This window comes from Pundamilia nyererei, unplaced genomic scaffold (assembly GCF_000239375.1).
Source record: "Pundamilia nyererei isolate P.nyererei 1_Seehausen unplaced genomic scaffold, PunNye1.0 scaffold00375, whole genome shotgun sequence".
In the NCBI taxonomy this organism is placed as follows: Eukaryota; Metazoa; Chordata; class Actinopteri; order Cichliformes; family Cichlidae; genus Pundamilia; species Pundamilia nyererei.
The window spans coordinates 70,418-86,913 of record NW_005187776.1 but is presented as its reverse complement, the minus strand read 5'-3'; positions in this window follow the sequence as shown (position 1 = coordinate 86,913).

The following is a 16,496-nucleotide window of genomic DNA, read 5'->3' as shown; positions in this document are numbered from 1 at the left end:
GTGGGGGAACTTGCACAATCGGTGGCTGACTAAATACTTTTTTGCCCCACTGTATGAGCTAACAGCTTTACAGCAGTATTTTTATTACAGTGCTGTAGTAAAAAATAATGTGATTATAGGAATCCTGGATGGATAGAAAAACAGCAGGGACAAAGTGATTTGAGTAGATACATAGTAACAGAATGAAGGTATCAATTTATCTTGGATAAACCGTTTCTACAAAGTAATCTCTGCAAGTTTATACAAAATGTCATCATAACCTGGCCGAGACCCCTTAAGGACACCTATCCATGCTTTTTGTGGAAATGCTGGCTTGAGACATTTCAAGGGAATTTTCACTTTAACATCCTCTACTTCAATTCTGCATGCATGTGTGTGTCTCTCCACTGTACAACATCCACCTCACTGACAAAGAGAAGTACCTTTTGTTCCACCTCAAGTCCCCAATTACAGTAATCTTTTCCTCGGCTAATCCTGCAGCACACAACTTTGAAGTGGAGCGCTTCATTGAACATCAAAGTTGTCTTCTCACTCCTCTGCTTATGCCACTCACAGAAACTCTGTAATATAATGAGAGAACAAAGCATTAAGTGATGGCTTGAGGAGCCTTCACAAAGCAAATACACACCTTTTTCCAGGACTTTAAGCGTTCAGCCTGTTATTACTAAACACCAAACAAAGTTGCTGCACTCTGGTGACACTCTGCACCCTAAAAAATGCTGGATTAAAAATGACCCAATTTGTAACCCAACACTGGGTCAAATATGGTTCGAGCCAGTGCTGAGTTGTTTCAGTTTAACAGAGTTGGGTTACTGGTTTGACCCAGCACACTGGGTTAGGATAGTATCCAAAAATTGGGTCGAAACTTAGAACCCATCACAAGGGTTATATTACCATTAATGTTTGGGTTAAAATTTCTACTTGGTATAAAATTCAGCTCATAAAAACTAGATTCAAAGCAGATTTTCTCAAACAATATTTTTATTGCCATATGATACATAGACAGCAATGAAAGTAAAATGCAAGTAACAAAAACATATATAATGTTACGGTTCTGGGTCCGTTGGACCCAGTATTTTGAGTTTATTATGTTTTGGTTTATTTTTGCATTATGGATTGTTTTCTGATGTTCTGGTGCTTTGTTTATTATTATCATTATGGATCTGTTTCTGTTATTCTTGGTGAGGGATCAGTTCTTAGGTTTTGGGTTCTCATGTGTATTGCAGTTTCTGTTCAGTGTCTAGTCTGTCTCTCAGTGTCATGTCTGCATCTGGTTTAGTAATTCTTGTTTCCTGTCTTATTGTGAAAGTCTTTGTCTTATGTTAGTGTGTGCAGCTTAGCTCCCCCATCTCGTTAGCCCTGATCTCCCCCAGCTGTGTCTCCCTTCTGTGGCCCATTCCCTCATTACTACCCTGTGTATTTAAGCCCTGTGTTTTCCCATGCTCGGTGTCGCGTCGTACCCTCAGATTATACCTGTGTGTTTTTTGGTTTCTGTATTCACGTCACTTCACGTTTGGCTCTCATGTCAGCAATAAAGCTGAGGTTTTGATTTACAATTCTGTGTTCGAGTCCTGTGCTTGGATCCTCTCCGCCTGCCCGCACACAGAGCCCTCACATATAATTCATTATATTATATCCATTACTTCAAATCAATCTTTGGTTACAGCACATGTACATGTTAATACACATGAACATATGCTATGTAAAGCTGGCTCTGTTTTTAGAACAAATTACATGTAAAAACTCTTAACTTTTAAAAAAACTGATGAATTGATGATTTTTTTCAGTGCTTAACATACATCAACACTTTGGAAAAGTGAGAGGGCTCACAGCTAAATGAGCCCTCATTCATTTGATCATATTTGAGTCATGTCCTGGGATTCATCTATTCCTGGGACAGACGACAGTGTGAAGGAATTCCCAAACCTGGGTGCATGACTTTGCTGGGCGCAAACAAAAAATGCTTTGAAGCAGCCATCAACAGACCTTAGATTGCTGCAAAAACAGAAACGAATCTATCTTCTAGTACCAGCAAAATGAACATTTTCTTGGGGTTCTTTGATCCTTTGGTGCTGAATTCCTCTTCCTGATAGAACAAAGCATTTTCCTGACATTGCGTAGACACTCCTCCAGAAATCCACTTGCTGGCCTATGAGTTCTGCAAGGGCTGAACCACACGTCCTATAATTTTTAAACAAAATAAAAGGGTCAGTAAAGTAAGATTTCAAAGATTATTTGCAGTTGTTTGGTTAACGTTAAGTTGTCTGTAATCCTGGAGCGGTGAGCTCCAACACTGTGCCTGACATTTGCTCAGAGAGGACAACAATGAAGCAGACCAGTCTGTGGTTGTGAATGCTTGCAGTTAATTGTTAGGAGATGGACTAAGCCAAGGTCAAGTATCATGTTTCACACACTTTATACAGTCACAAGGTTGTACAAACCTTTTTGCCAACTTTGCAATAGATTTAAACAAATGTTATTATTTATGCATCTATAGTGTGCATATGACTGAGTGACATATAATGTGCATACATGTTTTAAAGATATGGAAATTGAGTACATACAAACTGCATATTTATTTTTCTAATCACAATGACACTCAGTATACTGATTGAAAAACTGACCAGTATTCGGGTTTTTTAATTGTTGTTGTGTGTATCCACTGAAGTGTAGATATTTATATATCCTGTGCCACGACAGTCCTTTAGACATGGAAACTGACCTGCTATTGATGATGCCAAAATTGCCTTTATTCCGGAAGTTGGGCTGCAAGAAAAAACAGTTGCACTTAATACAGTTTCATAAACAAAAACTTTACATTTCTGTAGATTTCTCTTAAAATAAACAAATACAAAGAGCAGAAGCTTTGGAAAAAAAAAGAAATCAAGCATTTTTGACTGATCCTCTTTGTTTTCATCACCCTGTGCACACACTATAGGAGCTGCCACTGGAGTCATTTTACTCGGGCCAGCACAGCGCCCTGACGCTAAATGTAGCCACAGTGAAAATGCCACACACACACACACACCACCAACAACAAAAACCTTAACTGATTTAGTTTATGTACAAGAAATAAGAAATCCATAGCGCTCCATTAAGTGTAAAATAAGTATCTGGACCCTCCATCCTTCATGTACGGATATGTGCTGGTGTTCCTCAAGACTGGCAACCAAAGATCCCCCTCAGGTGAACTTCACAGATGTTCTAAACTTAAATAATTAAAGTTAAAACATATATAATGTTAATTTTATAATAATTGAATATACTTGTGATGGCTGCAGTTACAGCCACACGGTGGTAAAATCTACCAAACATCAGTCTTACAATAGAGGGTTAACCACAACATTACACTTACATTTTTCTTTTTTTAAATATAGGATTTAATTTACAGGGTAATAACGAATTGGTTTTGGTTTAGAATGAATTTACTTATACAATCACGTAATACTGTATTCTAAAATAAGTGCGCACATTTTAGTTTACACTGTTATGTATGTCTGATTTAATCTTTCTTTATTTTCTGAGTTACCTCAGTGGCAGCTGCTCCCAGTCCCTGGTTGATGAGCTAAAAGGTTGAAAAGGGGCCGAGTTTTGTGTGTTCTACGCCTTTCTGTGTTTTTGTTGGCTGATCAGCCACTGTTTAAGTTTCCCCTTTGTCTCGTTTAGGTAGGTTAGTTTGTTTGAGTTAGTAGTATTGTTTGTTGCCAGGTTTTGAGAAGAGTTCTGTTACTTTGACCTCTTTTATGGGCCCAAGATTTTGAATTCTCTGTATAATCTAACCAAGTTTGTTTTAGGGTCAAATAAAAAATATTTTTTTCACTTTAACCTGTGCCTGACGTTCCTTCACTGCTCGGTCCGTCACAATACTCAAAAGTTAGCGAGGATAACATTTCTCATTTTTAATTTTCATTAAAGTGAATGTACATAGATATAAGCAAGCCTGATTGCACAGCTTGTGTATCCGGGACCGATCATTCGGACAATTAAGTCGGTGACTTTCGTCTGTGAAGTAATGACAGGCTGCTTTCACCCAGTGTGATAGAGTAGCTAGCACGGCCTCCATCTAAGTGAAGAGCAGATTAGCTGTATACTGAGTAGGGTCCGAGTGCAACTTAGCCTTGTGTGTTGACTAAGAACCAAATGGCTTAATACAAACGATATTTAGAAGGCAGTAAATTAGTGTTTTTTTTTTTACTTTGATTACACGTAAACTTCGGAGTGGTGGACCTTAAAGCTACCGAGGTCTCATGGTGAGGATCGAAGATGGTGGCTAAATATTGGTGGTGGCAGTATAAATGCTCACATATGTTGCTGTTGCCATCACGTTTTCATTAGTAGCAAGCTAGTGTTAAGGGTTCAAATATTGAGGAGGGATACAGGAGGGATTCAAAATCACAACACTGGTCCAGGAGAGTCGGTCAAACGATGATTTTAATGAACACACGTGTGGGAGATGAACACTGTACGCAGACAGCATCGATCTCATGCGAACAATGCACAATCAGTTGTTTTTATACCTTCAGGGTATTGTTTATGACGCCCCCTCATGCGCCAAGCAGATACAATACATGCATAAGTTTCAAAACCACAAATGTCCTGGTGACGACTTTTGACACAGTGAAAAGAACATCGCCTCCATCTCCATGCCAGGTGCCTTTCCTGTAGCCCATCTCGCTCTCGCTTCTCCAAAACCTCAGGGCATGCTCTGCAACAAAAACTGTCAATTTTGCAGACTCAAAATGCAGTTGCAAGAAAAATATGTCTGAACTCTTAACTAGAAATGAATCTACCTAAGATGTGTGTGTATATGGCGCACAACCAGACAGAGTCCACTCTCATATGTGTAACAATCTACTAAAACCATATATGTAATATATTGAATAAATGCTGTAAATGAATGCCACTACTCAAAGCTTAATATTAAGATTATAAATGAATAAAAGATAACAATGAATAACCTGGTTATTCAAATAGCCTTATCCAGACAGCTCCTCAAAATAACCACCAAAAAATGCACACTTTACAGAGGATACAAAGACATTTCAGAAGTACACTTCCTGACTTATTCTGAGTCATCTGTTACCAAGCAAACTCAAACGTAGCAGGTTGCTGAATACACTCAGGCCTTTATTCAGGCCTGTTTCTAGATTATATGTGATATATGTATTGTAAGCATGTATGCAATCCTTCCATAGCTCTAAGCCACTTTGCTCAATAGATCGGCCGGACATCGTGCCGGACGAAGCTTTTGACCATCAATTAACTGACCGAGCTTCAGCTCTTTCATAAGCACCAAAATGCAATGTGTATAAAATGATTACAGTTGCTCCTGCAATGAAAGATTATTATATGATTATGATACCACCTGTAATACAGACTTTAATGTAATGTTAACAGCTTCAATAAATGCTTTAACGCAATGCTTGTTACGTGGTTCTAATGCAATGATAATACTGATAATAAAATAGCAGTAAAATAACTTGTTTAATCCCACACTAGCTAAGCGCAGGGATGCACGTGCCCTTTGCGCGGTCTAGTGAACGAGGGGAAAAAAGGGTCAAAGTATTAGCGCAATCTATCTTTAAAAAATGTTTTCCCACAAATGCAACACCCAATCTCATGCTTTCTTCGTTCTATATACAGTGATCTCTAAATAGTTTGTCAAACAGAGCAGCCTCAGCCTCGTTTCAAATAATAACTTTAAAAGATGATATCAAGCATTTTTAAGTAGAACTAGCGTTCTTCATCACAAGCTAGCTGGCGTTATCTGTTAATAGACCTTTAATGAGTAGGTAAAGTTCTAGAATAAACCAATAAATTATCAACCCTATGATTTTCAAACTGTTAGAATTCACTTTTTACTTTTACTTTTTATTTCATACTAGAAGAGTCCAGTGATATCTGATCAGGACACAGCTCAGCTGAAAACGGCAGTTTGTGAAGAATGATGTGGCTTCTTCTGAGGCTTATCTTCGGCCCATCAATTTGGTAAAATTTTGACCTAATATTTTATCAAAGCTGCCCAACCTATGACCCAACATAATTAGTCAAGCGGTGGAGTGAATTGAAGAACCCTGCACATCACCTACCCAACTCGTGAGTCATGACTTTTGAACCAGTAACCCAGCTTACGAACCTATGGCTTTTACCCAGAAGTTGAGTTATGAAAATAACCAGCATTTTTTAGGGCGTACGAATTCCTAAACAGATTTTGAGAGAAAACTTTTAAAAACAAGATTTCAGGGCAAGTTAGGCTACAGCCTACTTTATTCAATGGTCGAACGCTGCACTGAGGTCTAGCAAGACAAGCACAGAGATGAGTCCACTGTCAGAGGCCATAAGAAGATCATTTGTAACCTTCACTAAAGCTGTTTCTGTGCTGTGATGAGCTCTGAAACCTGACTGAAACTCTTCAAATAAACCTCTGCAGATGATCTGTTAGCTGTTTGACAACTACTCTTTCAAGGATGATTGATATGAAGGTTGGAGATTGGCCTATAATTAGCTAAGACTGCTGGGTCTAGAGATGCTTTATAAGTAAAGGTTTAACTACAGCCACCTTGAAGGCCTGTGGTACATAGCCGATTATTAGAGATAGGTTGATATTTAAGACTGAAGCATTAAGTAATGGTAGGACTTTAATTTACCACTTTAATTTTGAAAATATTTCAAGGAAAAACTGAAGAACAATGCCAGATGCTCTCGAGAGCACGAGGTGGAAATAATAACCCTCATCGTATAGAAAAGTTGGCCGGTCAAAAGGCTCCAAAATATTACATGGTGCACAGTCTGAAGACAAAAAAAGAGATAACGTCTCAGTTTTCTTCATTTACATGAAGAAACTTGGATAAAAGGTTTCTGAAAACCCCACACCTTGGAAGGAGTTTACAAAAATATCTAAACTGATCTAAGTTGCTGACTGCATGTAGACAAAAGGGCAAAATGCATTTTTGGCATGTGGACAGGGCCCTTTAACTTTAAGACTTAGTGCCTGCTGTGTTGGCCTCTCATATCTGTGTCATATCAGCATAACACAACTTAGTATCATGCATAAAGTAATCATTCCTCTCTGTGTAGAATCCTCAAAGTTCACTAGTGTTTATACTACACCTCCCAAGGCTGCCAAACACAGTCACAGTCCCTGGGAAATAATGTTCGTCATGCTTTGTACAGCATGTTGTGAATTCCAAAGTACGCCCTAACCCCTTTATTGTTTTGGTTCTGTCAAAAGATTCAGGGACTAGACTTCCAATGAGGAGAGACAAGTGTGTACTTGTGTAGCTTAAATTTTAAGAGACAAGTCTGTCCACCAAGGTAAATAAACTGCAAACTTTGATCCCAAGAGTAATTTTTAAAGAGTTCCCCTTTAATGGCATGAAATTATTTCTTATTTAAGGTTTAATCTCAAACTGCTCTCTCCTCTCCTACTGATGTCACATGTGAGCATGTACCTTTTAAGATGAAGTGGGGTATAAAATTACCCTTTCCTTATAATTCATCAACCTCCACTGATCATCGTATTGAGCTGGTTTTACATCAGTAAATGTGAAACTCCCTCTCTGCTGTGCCCATGTTTAGGTGAAGCTGTGTCAGAGTTGATTGATTGTTCTACCTGTAAGTTAATTTAACACAAACTTTACTGGGTAATCAATTGAATCAAGAAAATCCCTCTCAACACTTAATAGAAACACACATTTTATTCTTCACACAGTGAGTAGATCCTTTAGCATTAAGCAGCAGTGTTTCTAATGGTTTTTGCTTTTGAGGACTTGTGTGTGCAGGAGAGGATTTTGCAGGCATTTCTGATATAAATATCACTACCAGTAACCTTTGTTTCTTCTTTTATCAGTTTTAACCTCCTAAAATCAAGATTGATATGACATTGACCTGCATGCTAAGTATCCTCATTTACTTATCCTGTAAAACAAAGACTATTTATTAAGGATTAAAATCTTAAAAGCTCTATTAAAAACCATTTAATTAAAATGGCAGTGTAGTTCCACGGTGCAGTACTAAGCGCATTTCAGCATTTTTTGCTGCCTGAGAGAACAAAGCCATTAATGGCCAATGTTCTGCTAATAAATTCCATGTCCAGTTTTTCCAAGAATGGAAGGATGACACATTTGGCTGATCTGGATAAGGCCCATGCCATAAGGCAGCTCTAAACTGGTCTTCTGGAAAACATAATTGCAGCATTATTTTGAGTGAGCAGTTTATCCAAATTGTCAGAGACAGGCCACCAAGTGGGCATCTCAACAGGATGATGCCACAAGTTGATGCCCTTTCCTCACCCTGTCAGCACTTAGGAACTGTAGGTAGCCTTCAAGGTTTGCAGGATGATGTGACCGGCAGATTTCTACCCAGATAATCCAGATGAGACTGCATAAAGCCAATCTAAGGTCTCATAGGGTATCTTAAGCCTATGCCAGTCTATTGTGGCTGTGTATGGTTTTTTCACACACATGTTGAGGCTCCTGCATGTTAAATGAAAAAAAACTGTTGCCAATAAGTCACGTTTCTTCAAATTCTTTTCCAACTGTATAAAATGTATCCCCAGGAAACATTGTTATAGCAAAGAAATAACTGACCAAACACAAATTTTCTTACTTTGTGAAAAGTTTAAACAGTAATATAACAGATCTGTAAATTTATCACTTTTTAAAGAGAGCATAACAGCATTTGCATTAGAGATGGGTATTATCCCTGATTTCTACATTCAGTTAAGTTCAATTTTGACTCAGACAGTGATAATGCATAAAATAATGATTTTTGATGGTAAACTGGTCTTAAAGTACACTGAGAGAGCTGTGCAGAAGGTGTGGTTTTAAAATGGTGGAAGCAGAACTGCCAAAGTAAGAAATTCAAGTGTAGATCTGATCTTCTTTTGCTACTGGTTCAGTGAATTTTGGTCGGAGTGACAAAACCTGCAGTTTTAACCATCTGCAGGCAGACGTTGCAGATTTGCAACAGTTAAGAACTAACAACCTGATTGCCCCACATACATATTTTATGAGGTTTTTTTTACTCAGAAGTACCACTGCAGGACTTGGTTGTGCATTAGCAACAAAAAACTTAATTTGGGCCTGAGAGGGTTAAGAATCTGTGTGATGTTGGCTTTCAAAGCGGCGCGAGCATAAAGTGCGACCCGATGCCATGTCCACATGCGTGGCGTCGGGTCACGCTTTGTGCTATCATCTTTTTGCGGACTCTGTTTTACCTTCTCTTTAATCGTTTGCTGTTTTAATAGTCTGGCGGTTGTTGAAACAGTTTTGAAAGCTTTAAGCTGAGATTCTGGCGTTTCTGGCAAAATACATTTATATTTAAAAATGATTCAGGATTCTTTTTTAAACCCACTCCTAAATCACATGGCACTGGAGCTTTTGGGTTCTGTGTGTTGTAAGGTAGGGCCTCTTTTGTCTTTTTTTGGTTTTACTTGTCTGTCTCATTGTAAATTCTGCTTTGAAAAGGTGGGACCTAAAACTAGCCACCGTATCAACATGTAGTCACTGTGGGGGTAAAGTAAGTACAAAATACTAAACTGAGCAAAATATTACTTAGAAACATGCAATATTTAGTTACACTAATCTGACCTCCAATATGTGAAGGGCGTCTTAGTGTAACTCCTGAACTGTACACATAGTCGGACTGCACTCTGGAAGAAATACATTTTTACTTATTATCTAATAAAAAAGAAAGTTCAACAATCGTTGACATCAACACCCTCTGTAAGCCTCCTGATCTTTGGAAAAAAGAGGGAAAATTTCATACACCTGTTATAGGGACGACAGTTGGTGACTGAAGAATGTATTAACTTAGCTGTACTCAAGAGAAAACTTCTCTCTCTCTATGTCTTTATCTGTCATTACTGTCATATTGTAAAGAATAAAACATGTAAATCTATGAGGCGCTTAAGCGATATAAAGTCCACATAACATTTGAAAGCCTGTACATCAGACTTGTGAAATATGATTAGAAGTAGTCTCAGAGTGGGTTATTTCAGGATACAGTTAGATTACCTGTAATCCCTTCCCAGTCCCAGCTGTGGTCTGATTGGGTGGAACTCTGCAGATGCAGATTTAGTTGTCACATGTATATTGTTCAGCCTACTCAGATTGAACACACACACACACACACACACACACACACACACACACACACACACACACACACACACACACACACACACGTTGCTCCACTTCAAAGACAGAGGAAACAAGTCATTAAGATCAAACAGGCTCATTAGGAAAGTATGGTTGTGATGTGAAGCTAAAGTACCTGTTTGAGCCAGACGTAAGAGGGATTTGCGAGACGGGAACTGTACTGCTTTTGGTCTGTGAGCTCTGTGGAGGAAGGAAGTAGTGACTGTGAATTGTTGTTAAACAACTGTGGATTAATTGCCCCCCTAGTCCATCCACTCCATCATCTTGTAGCTGTAGGAACCCCTGGAAAATGAGATGGTACATCTCAAGAGGATTATCCATATAAAAGAGCTGAAGGCTGCTGAATAGTTTGCCAGAAAAGGAGATTAGTCAGCTCTACGCATGTTTTAAATTCCTTCTGAACAACAGTTTAATGAGAAACTTTTATGTGCTTTTTAATGTTAGTTTAGCTCATTTCCTTCAATTTGTACAGTAATTGTTTGATTAGTGATGATTTTCTTAATATATGATTTTGTTGTTCTTCTCATGCTGTTATCATTTTTAATGAAAAATTATAGCAATCCTTGATCAGTCTGTAGCTCTGGGGATGCATGTGTCTGTTTTGTTTCTTTATTAACTGACAACTATTGAATGAACTTAATGATGTAGGCATTTTTACTGTGTAATATGTCCAACTGCTTAAGTCAAGTAACAATGTCTGGGGCAGGAAAATGACACTAACATTGAAAAACTGCCACTTGAAGCAGGCTCCAGCCAAAAGCCAATCAGCCCCAGCAGACTTTTAAAATTCCCAACAAGGTACGGACCGATCCTGGAGGCAGGGGCTATACAGGTCAGGGGTAGCCTGCCCAGCAGCTAACGCAGTCTCTTTAAAAACACTTACAGAAGCACGAGACTTAAATCGGCAATTCTGTATTTCGATCATATGGACTGGATCATTTCACTGGATGAATTTGCGGCATACAGTGGGGCAAAAAAGTATTTAGTCAGCCACCGATTGTGCAAGTTCCCCCACTTAAAATGATGACAGAGGTCAGTAATTTGCACCAGAGGTACACTTCAACTGTGAGAGACAGAATGTGAAAAAAAAATCCATGAATCCACATGGTAGGATTTGTAAAGCATTTATTCGTAAATCAGGGTGGAAAATAAGTATTTGGTCACCTCAAACAAGGAAAATCTCTGGCTCTCACAGACCTGTAACGTCTTCTGTAAGAAGCTTTTCTGTCCCCCACTCGTTACCTGTATGAATGGCACCTGTTTGAACTCATCATCTGTATAAAAGACACCTGTCCACAGCCTCAAACAGTCAGACTCCAAACTCCGCCATGGCCAAGACCAAAGAGCTTTCGAAGGACACCAGGAAAAGTATTGTAGACCTGCACCAGACTGGGAAGAGTGAATCTACAATAGGCAAGCAGCTTGGTGTGAAAAAATCAACTGTGGGAGCAATCATCAGAAAATGGAAGACATACAAGACCACTGATAATCTCCCTCGATCTGGGGCTCCACGCAAGATCTCATCCCGTGGGGTCAAAATGATCATGAGAACGGTGAGCAAAGATCCCAGAACCACACGGGGGGACCTGGTGAATGACCTGCAGAGAGCTGGGACCAAAGTAACAAAGGTCACCATCAGTAACACACTACAACGGCAGGGAATCAAATCCCGCAGTGCCAGACGTGTTCCGCTGCTGAAGCCAGTGCATGTCCAGGCCCGTCTGAAGTTTGCCAGAGAGCACATGGATGATACAGCAGAGGATTGGGAGAATGTCATGTGGTCAGATGAAACCAAAGTAGAACTTTTTGGTATAAACTCAACTCGTCGTGTTTGGAGGACGAAGAATACTGAGTTGCATCCCAAGAACACCATACCTACTGTGAAGCATGGGGGTGGAAACATCATGCTATGGGGCTGTTTTTCTGCCAAGGGGACAGGACGACTGATCCGTGTTAAGGACAGAATGAATGGGGCCATGTATCGTGAGATTTTGAGCCAAAACCTCCTTCCATCAGTGAGAACTTTGAAGATGAAACGAGGCTGGGTCTTCCAACATGACAATGATCCAAAACACACCGCCCGGGCAACAAAGGAGTGGCTCCGTAAGAAGCATTTGAAAGTGCTGGAGTGGCCTAGCCAGTCTCCAGACCTCAACCCCATAGAAAATCTGTGGCGGGAGTTGAAAGTCCGTGTTGCTCGGCGACAGCCCCAAAACATCACTGCTCTCGAGAAGATCTGCATGGAGGAATGGGCCAAAATACCAGCTACTATGTGTGCAAACCTGGTAAAGACCTATAGTAAACGTTTGACCTCTGTTATTGCCAACAAAGGTTATGTTACAAAGTATTGAGTTGTATTTTTGTCATTGACCAAATACTTATTTTCCACCCTGATTTACGAATAAATTCTTTACAAATCCTACCATGTGGATTCATGGATTTTTTTTTCACATTCTGTCTCTCACAGTTGAAGTGTACCTCTGGTGCAAATTACTGACCTCTGTCATCATTTTAGGTGGGGGAACTTGCACAATCAGTGGCTGACTAAAAACTTTTTTGTCCCACTGTATATGTTTTCCGAAACAAGCTTGAATTTTCCAATTTTTAGGAAACAGATCTGATCAATCAGATTAGATCTGCATTTGGCAACAAGTGCGCTCGTGACCCATATCACGAACAAGTGCTGAACACTATTACTAATACTATTTTCCCTCAGACAGTCAGGTAGACGCTGCTCTGGATTGATCGGTTATCTGAAATGATTTCTTTACCTCAGATATGCTTCCAAGCCTCAACAGCTTCAACTCCTCGATTAAACCATGAAATTCTTCCTGCTGCGGCTGTTTTCTCATGAGAAGAACCCAGAATCTCAGTTTCACAGGACCGAGCTTCATCAGGACCAGCTCATCATCCTTGATGTAAACTTCTTTTTTTCCTGAACTTGATTACTGAGCCAATTAAATATGAATGGGGCAGGTGTTTTTGTCCCATTAACAGTGCCTGGAGCTTATCAAGTTGAGAGGCCAGCAGTTTTTTCTGGTTGTTTGTGACCATCCATAGTGGATAAAAAGTCTCTGACTGGAGAGTGATATTTCACTGCTTTGAGATCAGTTACCATCTGTTATTTCCATGGACACAGAGCTAGCATCGGCAAGTAAACACTCTGATTTATCACTGTAACAGATGACTTTTATGTTGCTAAACCATTAATAACATGTCTAGTGGTTAGAAATGAAAGCTTTGACAATGGAAAGGGAAACTTCTGCCCTGCCCAGTTTAATAAAGCAAGCTGAAGAGGTGATGGTTCCACCAATGCTTTCAAATTGGGATCTATACGAAATACCTTTGTTGACCAAATGTATTAAGTTTAACCAGATGTTTGCTTATTCACCATTTTCACTTTTTATTATTTTTTCCCACTGTTGACGTTTACATCACATGACTTAGTGCTCAAGCCTTTTCATTCAGTGGTGATTTCTTTTAAATATCAATATACTTAAAATCAAGTTATAGGCTTTTGTTTCTGAACTGATTAAAAGTTGTTTTTAAAAGAAAAGCTTGCACTTCTTCACATTTCCTGCAGGACTCTAAAAGCAGGACACCAGTTAGAGTCTATGTGCTTCTGATTGTGAAGTGATGAGGGAGGCATTGGATCACTATCTTTGGTTTCCCTTCATTTATCTACATACATATGCCCTAAAATAACTACATACCCCCACATACATCAGAAAAAATAAAGTATAATTTTGCTAAATCAGTGTTATTCTTGAAATGTAGGAACATGGTGTTGTACTAAACAACATACACAATGTGAAACACGAAACACAGCACCATTGTGATTAAAACAGCATCAGACTGATAAAACTGTATCACTGATCTTGTAGTAATTTACTGTTAAACGACTGGTTCCATCTGCAGATATGAGATGTGCTGACATGTGAATCATCAGATAACACTGTGATTTCCCGAGGACACCGTTTTATAAGTATCAAAGGGGGCAGGTCCCCCTCTAATGACTATTCAGTGCAAAACAACTCTCCTAGCACAAACACATGTATGACTGTGATCTCAATTAGCAGCTGCACAGCATCTCCTCCAGTATCACCTCCATCTCTGACTGCTTGGCAACAACGGAGAAGCCCGAAGGAGGACTGATCAGATCTCTTTACAGTTCAGTACTGATTCTAGTTTCTAACTGATATTACCATTATCTTATCTGACCTTGTCTTGAATTTGTGGGATTTAATGCATTATAAATGACCTCTCCGGATAAGGATATACTGAATATTTTCATTGATTTGAACATTATGGCATAATGACAAAGCTGTGATCTCACAGGATGATGGTTTTGGACCTGTTTGCCAGTCTTTGGTTTGCATGCGCTCTCTGTGAGATCTCACCAGGAACTTCAAGTTCCTCTGAAAGATATTGATTGTATGTTAATTAGTGACTCTGAGTTGGTCATGGATGTGAATGTGTTAGGCCGTGTCCACACTAATACGTTTTCGTTTGAAAATGCATCGTTTTCTCTACATTTTGGCCTCCCGTCCACACTGAGACGGCGTTTTCTCTCATGGAAAACGCTCTCGAAAATGCATACGGAAACGGTCACGTCGGAGTGTGGACGGAGAAAACGGAGACTTTCTAAAATGATGACGCATGTTAGTCATGTGATGCAGTCATGTGACCAATTAAACAAAGATAGTGGAGGGCATTATAGAGCAGGTGTTTTGTTTGCTCTCAGTTTTGACAGCCCTATTAAAGATTAATATCAGTCTGTAGATGCTGCAGAGAGCTTCTTTAATTCTCACTCGCTTTTGCAACTTTGTACTTTTGTGTTACTCACAGCAACAACTTCACCTCATTGCCCATTTAAAAGTCCATTTAAAAAACTTGGTGCTTTTCCTCGACATTTTGCCGCGACGTTTCAAAGAGCCGGAAAGTAAATAAGCGGCAGACAGAAATGAGGCAGGTCTCACGTTTCGCGCATGCACAGGACTGGAACGTAGCCGTTTCAATGTGGATGCGCAACTCTGTGAAAACAACTGAAAACGCTAGTGTGGACGTGGAGTGTTTTCAGAGAAAAACGCAGTTTTCAAATCCATCCGGGCCAGTGTGGACAGAGCCTGAGCCTGAGGCTATGTCCACACGTACACGGGTATTATTGAAAACGGAGATTTTCCGTTTTCATTTAAAACGCCGCCAGGAACATGCCAAAGCAACAGGTGGCGATATATTCCTAACCATGTAGAAATGTCGGCCAATCAGAAGTCTAGAAGCCTCAGTGGGAAATAGTAAACAAAGATGGAGCATAGTAGCAGAACAGAGTCGTATGTGTGGAGGGACAGTAACTGTGTGCGTATGTGTAAGCATTTAAACACTGCAGAAAGTAAAATTAACAATAACAATATTGTAGAAATTCATTTCACCGAAACAATAACGTGGCGCACAGTGTGACGTCAAAAATGGCGCACACCTTTGACGCTGCGTTTTCTCCGTTTTCTTCATCGACACGTAAACACAGTGACCAAAAACGCTGTTTACGTGTGGACGAAAACGCATAGAAAAACTGTGTTTTCTAAAATACCCGGGTACGTGTGGACGTAGCCTGAGACTGGCTGACACTTTGTGTTCCCCACGTAGTGTCACCTGTGATTGGCTTCAGCACCTCTGCTAGCCTGCACTGGACAAATTCAGATGTGGCAAGATTACAGAGTAATAACAAGAGATTTGTTTTTACATTATTGTATTCTGTTGCCTACGTTGTAGAGGGTGACTTTGCCTCCCTACCTAAACAGTGAAATAAACACAGTCGGGGTTACAGTGGGATTCAGCAGGTGAGAGAACACTAATATTGGTTGTAGTGGCTCAGCGAGGGGAAAAGAATCACAACTCAACTTTCATTTCTAATGTGAGCTTCAGTAGATTTTCTTAGTGTGCAGGATGTGATCAGCTGACCTGCTGCTCTTTACACAACTTAATTCAATGAGACGTCATCAATGTTTCACAGCTGTGTTGGCTAATGTCCATCCCCTACACAGTTTATACGGTCTTTATTTAGAAATCACGGACAAACAGTATCCCACATTCTTGATTTTTAGTTCCCAAACACTTGTTGTAATGACTAACTACTCCTGACATTTTGGAGATGTTAGCTCTTTATACAGGGAGTGCAGAATTATTAGGCAAATGAGTATTTTGTCCACATCATCCTCTTCATGCATGTTATCTAACTCGAAGCTGTATAGGCTCGAAAGCCTACTACCAATTAAGCATATTAGGTGATGTGCATCTCTGTAATGAGAAGGGGTGTGGTCTAATGACATCAACACCCTA